We start from the raw sequence: 14,098 nt of genomic DNA on the forward strand, positions 1-14,098 counted from the left end.
CTTATTTGCATTACTTTAACCTACACTTGCTACTTCCCACACAGTTCTTAAAATGGGTACCCGGTAGAATGCGACCATCATTGTTGGTCAAACAGTTTTTGAGCGTCAAGTAACGCCTGGCTGGAATGTTACCCAAGGAGTGGAGGTTGTGCACACAGTGTGTGCAGGAAAGCACTGAATCCAATGACCGGGGTAATAGTAAAGAGACGTCCGATATGTATTAAGCGCTATGTAAAAGCTGAATATTATTATTATCAGAATATTATAACCCACCTGCTGACAACTATCGAAGCGTGAGAGCAACATGAAACGATCGGCTCTTGGGAGGGAGATAGCTTGGCTGGTCACGTCATCATTTCTGCAGCAAAAAAAGATTATTGTATAATGGTCATAGGTCCCGTCTAGTACAGTACCGCCTTATCTGTTAATATTGGCGCTATCTTCTTCATCCCAGCGTATGGAGCCAGACTGGAATCCTGAGAGGGAAAATAAATGTACATTAAATTCAAGAAAACGGCAAGACGTTAAGCTACTTAATTTCCTGATTCACTACGAAAATGATATGTTTTAAGATTACTTTGACTTTTATTGATTTGGTAAAGATGTAGCATTCACAGTTAGCTTTTAATCTGTGAGGCGACATCGTTCAACGTCTACTCCCGGGGAAAAGGAATAAAGTTCATCTATAGCTGCATTTACATTGCAAGTAAAAACGGGGAGAAAATTCAAAACTTGGTCGCCATTTCCTTTCTCAGGCCATGTTCTTGATATTATGTTAAATAGAAGCACTATATCTGTCTCAAATCTAATAATCGCTTGCTTGTAATAATTACAAGCAACTAATTTTTTTCTAAAGAACCACTATCTTACTTTGGTGCAATGCTAGAGGAGATGTGACACCTTGGTCCCTGAACATATCAACCCTGAATGCCACGTCAAATTAAGGAATCTCCTGGCTAATTTTTCAGAAAATTTTATCTGATATCATATATCCAGTCTATAGTGGATAAATCCCAGTCCGTAACGAGAACCAGAACACTTTCGTCATAAAGAAAATCTGACGACGGATAGTCAACCTGTTTGAAACGTCGAGCCACTCCCGCCACTTGTCCTCTCCAAGGGCTATAGTTCTCCTTAGAACTATATGCTAAGAAAGATAACATATGTATCACATATTTTGTATATTTTTATGTTAATGTTCTGATAAATTGGACATTTCAAGATTAAAAAGGCACCGAAAATATCTGATGACCTCTTTGCCAGAAACGTTGAAGAACATTTTCCACTTTTGTTTAAACAAGTTTCTAGGATCGGTTCCTGGCCATAATTACCTGATGGGCAATCGCCCTTTTTATAGATGCAATAGCTTCCCGCTGGCCAGGCTTCTCCGGCTAAGCTACTTTGGGTTTTTCATACATAAGTTATACTCCATGTTGGCCTGGCCCCAAGTGCCATCTAGATCTAGAGGATCGCGCTCCATTGGTTGACCGGGTTGTCGTCTTCGGTATCATGGTATCTGTACCCTTCACTCCAGCCAGTGGGGCATCCAGAGTTTGGCTTCGGGAGTCCGTACGTACCAACAGGCCAATCTGAGGATGGGGTAATAGAAACTTAGAAGTGTTCATGGATTATACGGACCTAGTGAAATCATCATTGGGATGAAAAATGGTACCGAGGAAAAGATCAAAAGCATTTTCCTTAAAATTGCAATGCCATCTTGTGGTCACTGTATCCATGGAATCTATTTGAACCCCTTCAGCGCCTGACTGGAATTTCGCCTAATATCGTTCCAAGTTTGTCGATAGTAATGTCTTAGGTAAATCCCCCAAACTCACCTGATATGCTCTCTCATTCAACCTTTATAACTTTATTTCGAATTTATTTTACATTTTATTTATTTTATCTACGTCATGATACATCCCATTCGTGTTACCATGTATACACAAGAGAAGATGTCAAAGACCGATAATAATACTACGATCCCATCTGCCCATAAAGCCCAACTTTTATAATTGGAAACAAAATCGGTAGCCTTGCTCTACTGTAAAGTAATATTGGAGCGCCTTGAATACCTTGCTTGGCGGTTGTAAGTGCTATGAAAATATCAATTATTACTATCGTTATCATTAAACGTGTTACCAATCTGGGCAGAGCATCGAAGCACAGCGTGTATCACCAACACGACCTTGAGGAGGTTGGGAACAGTCTTTCCAACAAACATGTTGCTATTCTGGTAGGCGACTAGATGATCTACCTAACAAAGACAAAGGAAGGAGCTGGTGTAGTTTGTTCAGAAACGAAAACAACGCATAAAAAACACCAACAACAACATGTTCTCAAAGTACCTAACGTAGAGTAGAGAAAGATCGAAATGAAATGAAAAGGAAGTACAAGCAAGCGCAGTCACCTAATAGGAAATTTGCGAATCAGCTTACATTTTAATTTTGTTTGAAATTTATTGACCAAAACTCTTGCGGTTGAAATGTATTCTGGCTGAAATTAATAAACTTACAAACTCAGAGATGAGCTAACAAACATTTCCTACATATTGGACAAATCGCGCTTAAAATCATTTCACTGAGACCAAAACGTGATTAAATTTACCTCAAAGTGATGGGCAGAGCTGGTCTATATTGATCGGTGGAACATTTTTAAATACTCGTCTGCGAAATTAGATCTTTCGAAAAACGAAGTAGGCGATATCAGTTTAGAGCAATCTTATCGTGTAATTAGCAAACTTGGGTGAGTACACCAATAAATGATGAGCAAAGGATGAGCACTAATCTTAAAGGTACTATGTCCCTTTTGCAGCCAACCTCAAATGCTGTAGAACTTTGTAGGAATTATGAATATGTCATGTATGTGCTATCTGTGAAATTTAAACGTTAGCAGTGTCCTCATATTCAAATTATGCAAGGAAATCCGTTCACTTGCTAGACTTCACTGTCAGACACTATAGAGTGACTGACTGGCTTTTTTCTTCTTTGGTAATAACATACACGAAAAGAGTTGTAAAGGGTACATGAGCATTTGTCTACATCAATAACCCACTTCTTGTGATGGCCAAGATTTAACTGATTGAATCTTTGCGCAGCATAAAACGTATGACCATTCGGTACAATTGTCTGAAAATCAAGACTATTACTTTTGGGCTCTATAGCCCTAAAGTCGACTTGACAACTAATAGTCGTTATTTTCCCACTTGAAGACATTTTCAAGCACCACCTTTTTAGGGAAGTTCTAAATTATTATTATCTTTCAAATGCAGTTGGAATTGAACTTTTTCATTTTTTTGGCCTACAAATGGGACATAGTACCTTTAAAACATACTTCTTCCCTCACTAACTTAATGCGATTTACCGTTTTTTGAAAGTCTATCTATTTCATGTCTCCTTTTCACTAATTTTTCTCTAATTTTTTAGCGCTATGGTACCGTTTGATTTTAGCGCTCCTTAATGATCGGTACTATAAGTATCATTATTGTTATTATTAATATAACATAGATACATTGAAAATGAGAAGAAGTATTTTGTAGAGACTTTTGAGTTAATAGGGTTTCAAGGCATCGTTTAACAATGTTAAATCTAAGATGCACGTCCCTACGTGTTGTCAGTGTCTGTGATATGGTGGAATAATGAAACTCTTACAAAATCAAAGTGATCAAGAAGTGCCTCAAAAAAGTAAAAACCTTTGGGTAACTGGTTTTACCATACTCGTTCTCCCCAATAGACTGTAGTGTTATGAAAACCGTTAAGAAAACTTTGGTTTCGATTTCCAATCATAAATATCTTGATAATCAGACAGTCGATCGGCTTTTAAAAGTCATGGAGTTCCTGACTGACCTAACGGTTTATAATTATCATTGCAGCATGAGCTAAATCAAGGATTTTGTTTCAGAATCTGAGACAAAGGTATCGGATCCCTTTAAAAAATATCGATGTTCTTGTCTGTTTGCCTAAAATCACGAAGGAAATGTGATCAATTCAAGTCCACTTGATATCACCTCAAAAACGTTTTCATGGTATCATTGTCGTCATCACTATCACTGTTGTTGACATTTTGCTCTGTTATTCATCTTTTTAGCTTCAAATAATCAAAGCGATATGTAATTTGCCACAAGTTAATAGTGGTACCATGAGAGGAATGTGTTAAACAACGAGGAAACTGAGGAATTAATGGACTGTTTCAACTTTTGTATTGAGCCATGTGGTAAGAATCTTATCTTCAGCCCCACTAACTCAATATTTTGTTGTAACTCATGTGTAATGTGTTCAAAGTAGTGGATCTGTGACTCTACTCTGGGCTTTGTGTATGCAGCTATTGTATTTATACTTCAACCTCTACTTCACCTCTAGTTCTACTTATACTATCAACCTGTTACAACTATGGCTGACAAAACAAGATCGGCTAGGGAGAATAAGGAAACTGCCTCTCTCAATCAGGCAGTCATGACCGATATACTTCATGATGAGAAATTTATGCAGCTAGTCTCAGCACATGTTGACTCAAGTCTAGCTAAATTTCAAAAATAGATTGATGATCAAGCGGACATGATTCTACATCTTCAGGATGCTTCCACCGAGAGGGAGAGAGAGCTCGAGGAGTCAATAGGAAGGCAGGAGGCAAGGATCCTTGACCTTGAGCTTTCTGAAGAGAGAAATAGAAAGGAAATCAAGCTGTTGAAGGAAAGCCATGATGGCACAGGCCAACAATTCAGTTTGCTGAGAAGGGATGTGAACTCCCAAGAGCAGTACAGTAGGAGAAACTCTCTCAGATTTTTTGGTATCCCCGAGGTTGAAGGGGTGCCTTCAGAGGATGTAATAGTTGATCTGGTGAACACCTCCAGAAGGGGGACATAGACCATATTCAACGGGTGAATTCCGCTATTAAGCCTGGTCCAAAGAGCCCGAGCACCATAATTGTGAAGTTCCTGTCTTTCAAGAAGAGGAACGAGGTCCTCGGGAGTCGACGCAAGCTCGCGGGTACGAGAAAATCCATCCAGGAGGACCTCACCCGCGATAATGCAAAGCTCCTCAAGATGACCCGTGACCATCAACGGGTGAAAGCTGCTTGGACACGGGATGGTCGAGTCATCGCCTTGTTGCCAGCAACCGATGGCAAAGAAATTAAGAAAACCATCTTTTCTGAAGCGGACTAGGCCAGACTCTAAATTCAACCTTTGTCTATTAATAACTTTATAGCTCTTGCCACATGATATTTAAAACATCTCTTTTTATTTACTACACTATTGGTACTGTTGTTTTTTTTTTGTTTTTTTTTCTTCATATAAATTGTCTTTTTACTTATCTGCGCAATGTATCCTGTGCGCAATTATATATATGTTTTCCATTCTGTTCTTTTTTGTCTTCCTTTCCCTGTTTATACCTTCCTTTTTCCTCTCCAATTTGCTGTCTCATATTCTATATGTCTCAAGTGTTTATCTTTCTAGTTGTATTTAAGTTAGCTAGCCGTTTCCTTATGTCTATGTTATCAGAACTCGTGTTTATCCTGTCACCTATCTTGACCGATCATGGCTCAAATAGATGACCATAATATTTGCAATTTTCTTGAAGCTAGCTTGAGTGGTATCAGTGACAGCATTGAAAATATTTCTTTAAGATGTAATTATTCTACAGAACAACAGTTCTTTGAGTCAGTTAAAAATGCCACAGATAAAGAGCTTTCCCTTCTTCATTTAATATCCGCAGCATGAGTAGAAATTTTGAACAGGTGACATCATTTGTGAACAAAATCAGCTCAGGCTTAACTGCCATTGGTGTCACTGAAACTTCGTTCACCAATGAAAATGATGCAAATTTGTTTGTTATTCCAGGTTATAACTTGTTAAGCAATAGTAGAGTAGACAGACGTGGTGGTGGTGTTGCCCTTTATGTTCCGTCTGGGCTCGATTATCGAGTGTGTCACGAGCTTAATGTTATGACTGAAAATCTAGAAGATTTATTTGTTGAAGTCTTTATTTCTGGTAAAAATAATATCGTAATTGGAGTCGTGTACAGACCTCCCAATGGTATTTTGAACATTTTTGGGGACGAAATGCAGAGAGTTTTGGAAAGCCAGTCACTTAACGGTAAATCCTTATGTTTGGTTGGAGATTATAATATAAACCTTTTACAGCACAATGTTGATGCTCATGTTGATGATTTCCTGAATTTGATGTTGTCGTTTTCTTTGTTGCCCTTGATAACAAAACCAACAAGAGTAACTGAATCCTCTGCTACTCTAATTGACAATATCTTTAGTAACTTACAACCTTTTCTTTTATCTACTATTGTTGTGTCGGACTTGTCTGACCATTTTCCTGTGTATACTATAATTCCTTTGGGAAAAAAACCCGTAGTCACCCATAAGAACATTTATGTTAGAAGAAACACCCCAAAAATGTTAATCAGTTTAGAGAGGCATTATTGGCGACAAACTGGAGTGATGTTCTTTTGAATCAGTGTGATGAGAGTGCCTTCGATATTTTCATGAATAGGTTTGTATCGTTGTATGATGCTAATATTCCAGAAGTAAAGAGTAAAAACAACCGTAGAAGAACTCCACGTATGCCGTGGGTCACCAATGCTATGCTGAAATCAATAAATAATTTTTAAAAAAATGAGCTGTTTTATAAGTATAAGAAAGCAGGGACGGAAGCTCTAAAAAGAAAATATTCCGTTTACAGAAATACTCTGACTTCTGTGCTGCGTGCAGCCAAAAACAATACTATTTAGCACAGTTTCAAGCAACTTACAATAATATCAAGGGCACTTGGAAGGTGATAAGAAATGTATTTCAAAAAGCATCTAAAGTAACAAGTATAATACAAATGAATATCGATGACCAAATGGTTGAAGATAAAAATATTATAGTGGAAAAGTTTAATGAATATTTTTGTAATATTGGTCCGAATCTGAAAAAAAACTATTCCAAACAGTCAAACAGATTTTCATGATTACTTAAGAGAACCTAACATGCAAAGTTTATTTCTGGTGCCCACAAATGAAGAAGAATTGCTTGGTATTGTTAGATCCCTCAAGAACAAGAAAAGTCTTGGGTATGATCCTATTGGGAACGAACTTATTAAGCAAGTTATTGTCGGTATCCTTCAACCACTAGTTCATATTTTTAATTTGTCTATGTCAAGCGGAGTTGTACCGATAAACATGAAGATCGCAAAAGTTGTACCAATTTTTCAAAAAGATGACTCTCAATTACTGACAAATTATTGTCCGATTTCTTTGTTAACCTGTTTTTCAAAAATTCTGGAAAAAATTATTTTTGTAAGAACTATAATATTTTTAAACAAAACATGTGTCTTCAGTAATTATCAGTTTGGTTTCCGGGAGAAGCATACAACAACACATGCAATCTTACACCTTATAGATAAACTTGCTTCTGCCTTAGATAGTCGCTTACACACCATCGGTACATTTTTAGACTTTTCCAAGGCCTTTGATACTGTAGACCATGAAATTCTCTTAAGTAAATTATGTCATTATGGTGTCAGGGGAGTTGCCTTGGATTGGTTTAGAAGTTATCTTACTGATAGAAAGCAATATGTGTCCTTAAATGGAATTGACTCTAGTCCCCAAAAAGTAACATGTGGTGTTCCACAGGGATCCATTTTGGGACCACTTTTATTCATCTTGTATATTAATGATTTTCAACGCTCATCAAGTGCATTATCATTCATATTTTTTGCTGATGACTCAAGTGTATTTTTTTCTCATAAATGTCCACAAACATTGTTGAAAACTGTTAATGAAGAGTTTCGAAAAGAAATGAAGTGGATTAATGCTAATAAGTTATCCTTGAATCTTCAGAAAACTAATTATATACTGTTCAGTAATTCAGTTAATATTTTGCCAGGCGAAGTGGCATTCAATAATAACCCAATTGAGAGAGTAACTTCAACAAAATATCTTGGAATAAACATAGACGAGAAACTGAATTGGAAAACTCATGTGGACAAATTAAGTAAAGTGGTGTCAAAAAATACTGGTGTTATTTATAAGTTGAGATCATGTATACCTCAAGAGGTATTGTTCATTTTGTACTCTACTCTTATTTTATCATATATTAATTATGGTATGTTGGCATGGGGCAAATCATCCAAAACTCAAACCCACCGGCTTTTTGTTGTGCAGAAGCGGGTTATTAGAGTAATTTGTAAAGCAAATTATCGTGCACATACAAATCTACTTTATTATGAAAACAGTATTCTAAAACTAGAAGATCTCTATTCAATGCAACTTGGAATGCTCATGTTTAGCATTCAATCTGGAGACCTCCCTCCTGCCCTTGCTCAAATCTTTAGAAGAAATAACCAAATTCACGCCTATAATACTAGACAGGCCTCTGCTCTCCATTTACCATATGCAAGGACAACCTTTACTTTGAATACACTAATGTCCACTGGCCCTAGGTTCTGGAATTCACTTGATACTACCATAACAAATGCTTAAAGTATCTCAGTTTTTAAATGTAGACTTAAGTCATATTTTATTCACAAGTATGTCGATGACACATGAATGTGTTATCAAGCTTTATTGTTTGTGTACTGTAGCATATTTAACTCTACTCTTGATCTTTTTTCCGTTAATTCTTGACTTTGACATATAACCCCCTTTATCCCTTTTCTTTTTTCTTCTTCTTTCCCATCTGTACATACTACAAATACCATATATTCCTACTTGACCTCTGCACTCAGAGAGCAATAACTCATTGATGTCTCGACTTGGTGTCAGCTTGGGTTTGTCCATATTAAATCGCCCTCCAATAGGTGGGTTGTTTTTTTGCACATACCGGTATGATACATATTTTCACACACACGGTGAGCTTGTTAGCTCACCCGGTGTGATGGGGATGTGCGCGTCTTCGGGTATACTTGTTGTAGTCATCCATGCTGTGGTCGATGCATCGTTGGGTAGTTGTTCTCTGAGAGTATTTTGTAAATAGTTTTATATATTCCATATTTGTTGTTGTATTCATGAATAAGTTATCTTTGTCACATCATATGAGGGGGCCTTATTAAACTTAACAAGCTGTGTTTCAACCAAGGTCTCCTCGTCTTCCTTTATTCTACATTGTACTGTTATGATTATACTATATTATATTTTGTCACATGTGTTTTCTGGAAGACAAATAAACTTGATACTTGATACTTGATACTTGATACTTAATCTGCCTCTCTTCTTTGCCTTGGAGGCATTCAATCTGGTTTCTGGAAGCTGCTGGTACCTCTCAATGTCAAAACCAGGTTTGAAGGGATAAGCGAGACAATGAACTAAAAGGGTTGTAAACATTATGGGCTGGTAATCGCTTATTTGCTTAGCAAAATTTGAAAAAACGCCTCTCCTTACCATAAAGTATCGTGTGCATAGATCCAACCGTGTCTAAAATGGGACATACAACCAAAACGACTCCACATCAACTTCAAACCGACTGACGTTTGGAGAGTAATGTCAAGCTTTTTGTACGGTCTGTCGTCGGTCTGAAGTCGATTTCGTATGCTACCTACATAACATATTTTTTAAATAAATGTAATGCTTCCTGGGAGAAATTTGAATAGTTTGAAAATATTTGTGGCTTACACCCAGTAAATAAGATCGATTGATCGATCTGTAATTGAAAAACAAGTCGTAAAAAACCTTGGAACCAGCGGCATTGGAACTTGCCATCTATTGCTTGCTGGGCAGCGACTCTACCACCAGGCCATCACTGGTCCATGGCACAGTCACGATGAACTAGAAACAAATACCCAAGCTCTCCTACAGTAAATTATCAGAAAACATTACATAAGGGTATGAATTGTACATTTACATATTAATAATTCAATATCAACCAGACAGAAGTATGTGACTTCATGCATTGCAAAACAGTCAATTGCGTAATGAGTAAAATAGGTTTTTTTTTTTTTTTGGAGGGGGGGGGGGGGTGCAGAAAAAAATATGCATCACCATGCACCATTCCTACATGTTACATGCAGGCTACAAGAAACTTTTTTTCAAAGTAGGGGGGAGATCAGTTTGATCGCAACGGGTTGAGTGTATATAGGCGTTTTAGGCATGTAATTAGGGTCAGATGAGCATGAGAATGTTGTTTCCAGATGTTATATCATCCATTTTGTTATATTGTGTCTGTGTTTTTTTGGTATATATCAATCATGTGAAGTAAATAAAGAAATTCAATTCAAATTCAAACAAAAAATGAAATAGAACAAACCATGAAGCAGCAAAAGGCTATACAAGGCGTTCGCGGGGAGGGGGAAAATCCCCTGAATCGAAACTGGCATTTCGCAATACTGTGGAATAGTACGGAAGAAGGTTAAATGTACATATAATTATGTATGCAACTGGGTTTGTGCATGTGTGTATTAATATAAATCATATTTTTGGATTTTGTTTATATTTATGCCTGCAGATTGAATCAATTTACCAAACATGGAACAGCTTTAAACGGATTCCCGTCAAAGTAGGTTCAGTGGAAAGACAGAAAGTTGACCACTGAACGAACTCACATATTTGTAATGCAACCATTGACCATCTATATACACGAATATAAAGATATTCGGCAATTCCCAAAATGTTGCAATCGAGTGAAGCGAATGGGCGTAGTCAAATTGTAATTACGATAGAAAAGATTCAAAATGTATGTGGGTATCTCGCTTTCAAAGACAATGATTTTCGGGCACCTTGTTGCCCAAATATGGAAGTATTGATGCAATCGGCTGCCTGAAATCATTACGTTTCTAAATGTTGCGAACAAGCGAAGAGAGCGAGGAAAAAAGACTCATGAGTATCTTGAAATAAAATACTCCCGCCGTTTTAACCTTCGCTTTACATGAAATAGACGCTATTTCATCAATATTTTGTTAATGTAACCTAATTTATATCGTAGTACCCCTAGAGATGCCTTGTGTCACTCCGTTTGTCGGCAGGATATATTCTCCTTTTGCCCTGGGAAAAAGATGCATTTTAAAGTGAAACGGAAACGATTATTTACTGTCTCCGTCTCTTTTCCCATACTCTATCTTTATTTTACCCCTCCCTCTCTCTTTATTTTTGTTCTCCGCTGTACACTACATCAAGGACGCAGATCCGCACATGATATTATGATTATATTTTATACCAAGTTGCTTTTACTTAACCGTATATTATATATATTGTAGGGCTTAAAAGATCAATCACCCTTACATTTTATAAGTGGCATTTCGCAATACAAACTGTGGAATGCGGAAAAGGGTTACATGTGCATAATGTATACAACTAGGTTTGTGCATGCATGTATTAACATAAAGCATTTCATTAGACTATGTTCATATCATATGCCTGCAGATCAAATCCAATTCGTGCGGCCGCACACACACGCACACGCACAACCACACACATACACACATATTATGTTTATGCACGTATATATGTAATGCTATAACCATGGACCCTAATACACTGAGGTCATATTTTAGTTCTCAGTCAAGGTCTCAAAAAGTTTAGTTGAAAAATACAGTAGAATCAATGAATTGTTACTAGTCCGTGTCAAGCCACTCTTTTCAATAAGCCTCCAATTTTCACATGTCACATAGAAATAGCCTTACCTTCAATAATATTCAAACTGTCAAATTTGTTTTGTTGTCAGTAATGTAACTACACTGTCGCTCATAAAGGTGGAATATTTTTTTTTACCCCTATTTATGGAATTATTTTAAAAATATAGGATTTCCCGGCCAAATTCGCGTGTTTGTCATTCGAATTCATTTACTTTGCATTTAAGTGAGCGCAGATCGGCTTTGCCATGCCAATTATCATTCAATTTTCCAGTTTTTGTATTTAATTTAGGATTTTGGTCGAAGGGTTTCATAGATCTGTCATTCAATTTAGAAACTGCTCAACTAGCATTCAAATTAATATTCGCTTGTCGAAGCGTAATTTTTATCATTCAAATTAACACCCGTCATTCGTATTCGTAATATTTTTTATTAAAGTTAGGAATGTTAGGGGGAAGAATTGCAACAAACTTTTACAGTTTTTAAATGATGCAGTTAAAATGTATGATTTGCCATTGGGGTCTAAGCTGTTATTCCATTTATTTATTTTCAGGACAATGCAGATGGGTGTAGTCAGACATAAAGTAAAGAAGGGGCGAAATCAAGGGATATGGCATTTCTGCACGGACATGTTCATATACCCGGGAAAGGTAGGGGTACCCTCAATCGCCCCTTTTTACTACAGGCTCGGAATTTTAGAAAAGTAATTCACATCGTCTCTTATACCCAGCACACCCATCTGTTTTTCTTAAAGAGATATATAGTTTACTTGCCCGCCAGCAGATCGATGGCTAAAGACATGGCTAAATAATTAATCATGTTCAAATTGTTGACTCCAGTCCCTACCCCAGTCAAAATATTGTACCCTTCATCCATAATGAAATTATGATAAATTTATGATGAAACATAAGACAAACAACTTCCTTACATGAACATTTACAAATGTACTGAGACCATCAGGTCCGTAGATGCAAGTCGTTTTTTTCTTCTTAACAATCAAACTTAAATACCGATGAATATCAGATAAATCTAATAAGTATAAGTGTATAAATGCAAGAAAATGAAATATGATGAAATACACATGAAAAAACAATCTTGAAAGAAAAAGAATGAGCTATAAAAAGTGTGTAATAAACGAGAAATGTATATTGACCATCAATTTAAGTGCACAAATTGCTAATTTGAATGCTACAAATGAATTAGAATGCTAGAAGTACACCGTCGCGTTGTCAGAAAATCGTGTTGCGCCAAATCGAATGACCAAATAGCGAAAGAAGCACATTGTTCATTAATTTGAATGAAACATACGTAGATTCTAACGAAAATTCCATAGATTTGAAAACTAGAAAAGGGAATATAAACCCAAGATATACCTGACTGCACTAAAACCGTCGAATTTGAACGCAAGACAAATTAATTTGAATGACAAACTCGCGAATTTGGCCGGGAAATCCTATAATTAAAAAATAATAGATCTAGATAATAGTATACATTCTTAGATTTTATTGAATAATAAAGAAAATGCAATAAATTTTCAATAATTTATTTCATTTTACCCCGGTCCCCAACATAAAAAATCCTCTGGACCGCCATTCATTATGGCTCAAGGCATGGGCACACAGAAGATTTGTTTATGTAGGGGGATCAGTTGCGATTTTTCCCGCCAACAAGGTGTAGATCGGGGGGCACTAGCGTACTGATGGAGGAGCGGGCTTGGTGGAGGGGGCTTTGGGGAGACAGATGCGCCCCAAATATAGTTCAAACGTGATTTATTTCTAATTCAATACCGGTGATTTACAAATGTTGCTGAAATGACATAATTTTCCGAAAATTTTCCTCAATCTTAAGTAAATTATACTTTTTTATGCGTATGTTGGAAAATGGCAAATTCATAAAGAAAGAAAGAACAGTAACCTGCATTTCTCACAATATGAGTTGTCAAAATTTGATCATCTGACCGTGAATAAATGCATGAAACCCCTGAGCTTCTGGGGGCTCTGCCCCCTGAAAATCACCTAAGGCCCTTATGCTATGGATGGTCACATTACCCAAAAGTAGCCTGCTCGGCGGCCGAGCGGCAAGTTTTTAACCAATTCTGCCCGGCGGCTGCCCGGCCACCGAGCGGCGGCCGCCCGCCGCTGGCCGCCCAGGCACCGCTCGTTTTTAGGGCATCGCTCGGTCGCCGCTGAAGTTTTAGCGCGGAGTTAAAATTTGGGCGGCGCCTGCTCACTTTTCACTCGCCGCCCAAAATACGCTCGGTGCCTGGGCTGTCGCCGCCCGGGCACCGACCTAATCGCTGGGCGATGCCTTTTTCCAGCAGCGACCGAGCAGGCTACTGATCGGTCGGTCACTGCTCTGATTTGTGACCATAGCTCAAGGCGGGCACCTGGATGCTCATCTGATGGTAATTCAATGCTTAAAACCCCTGAGCTTATGTGGGCTTCGCCCCTTGGCCCCACATCCATTCGTGTCCTGCCAGTGTCACAAATAAGCTATCAAAATATGTTCATCTGACCGTAATCTATTGCCCAAAACCCCTAAGCTTCCGGG

The 14,098-nt window shown here is 37.6% G+C and overlaps 1 pseudogene; it reads right to left on the minus strand.

Annotated features, from left to right (window-relative positions):
• Positions 1-417: 417 nt before the first annotated feature.
• On the minus strand, positions 418-2,221 carry LOC115922460 (annotated as a pseudogene).
• Positions 2,222-14,098: the final 11,877 nt, after the last annotated feature.

Source organism: Strongylocentrotus purpuratus, unplaced genomic scaffold, assembly GCF_000002235.5.
Source record: "Strongylocentrotus purpuratus isolate Spur 01 unplaced genomic scaffold, Spur_5.0 spur5_scaffold_12, whole genome shotgun sequence".
In the NCBI taxonomy this organism is placed as follows: domain Eukaryota; kingdom Metazoa; phylum Echinodermata; class Echinoidea; order Camarodonta; family Strongylocentrotidae; genus Strongylocentrotus; species Strongylocentrotus purpuratus.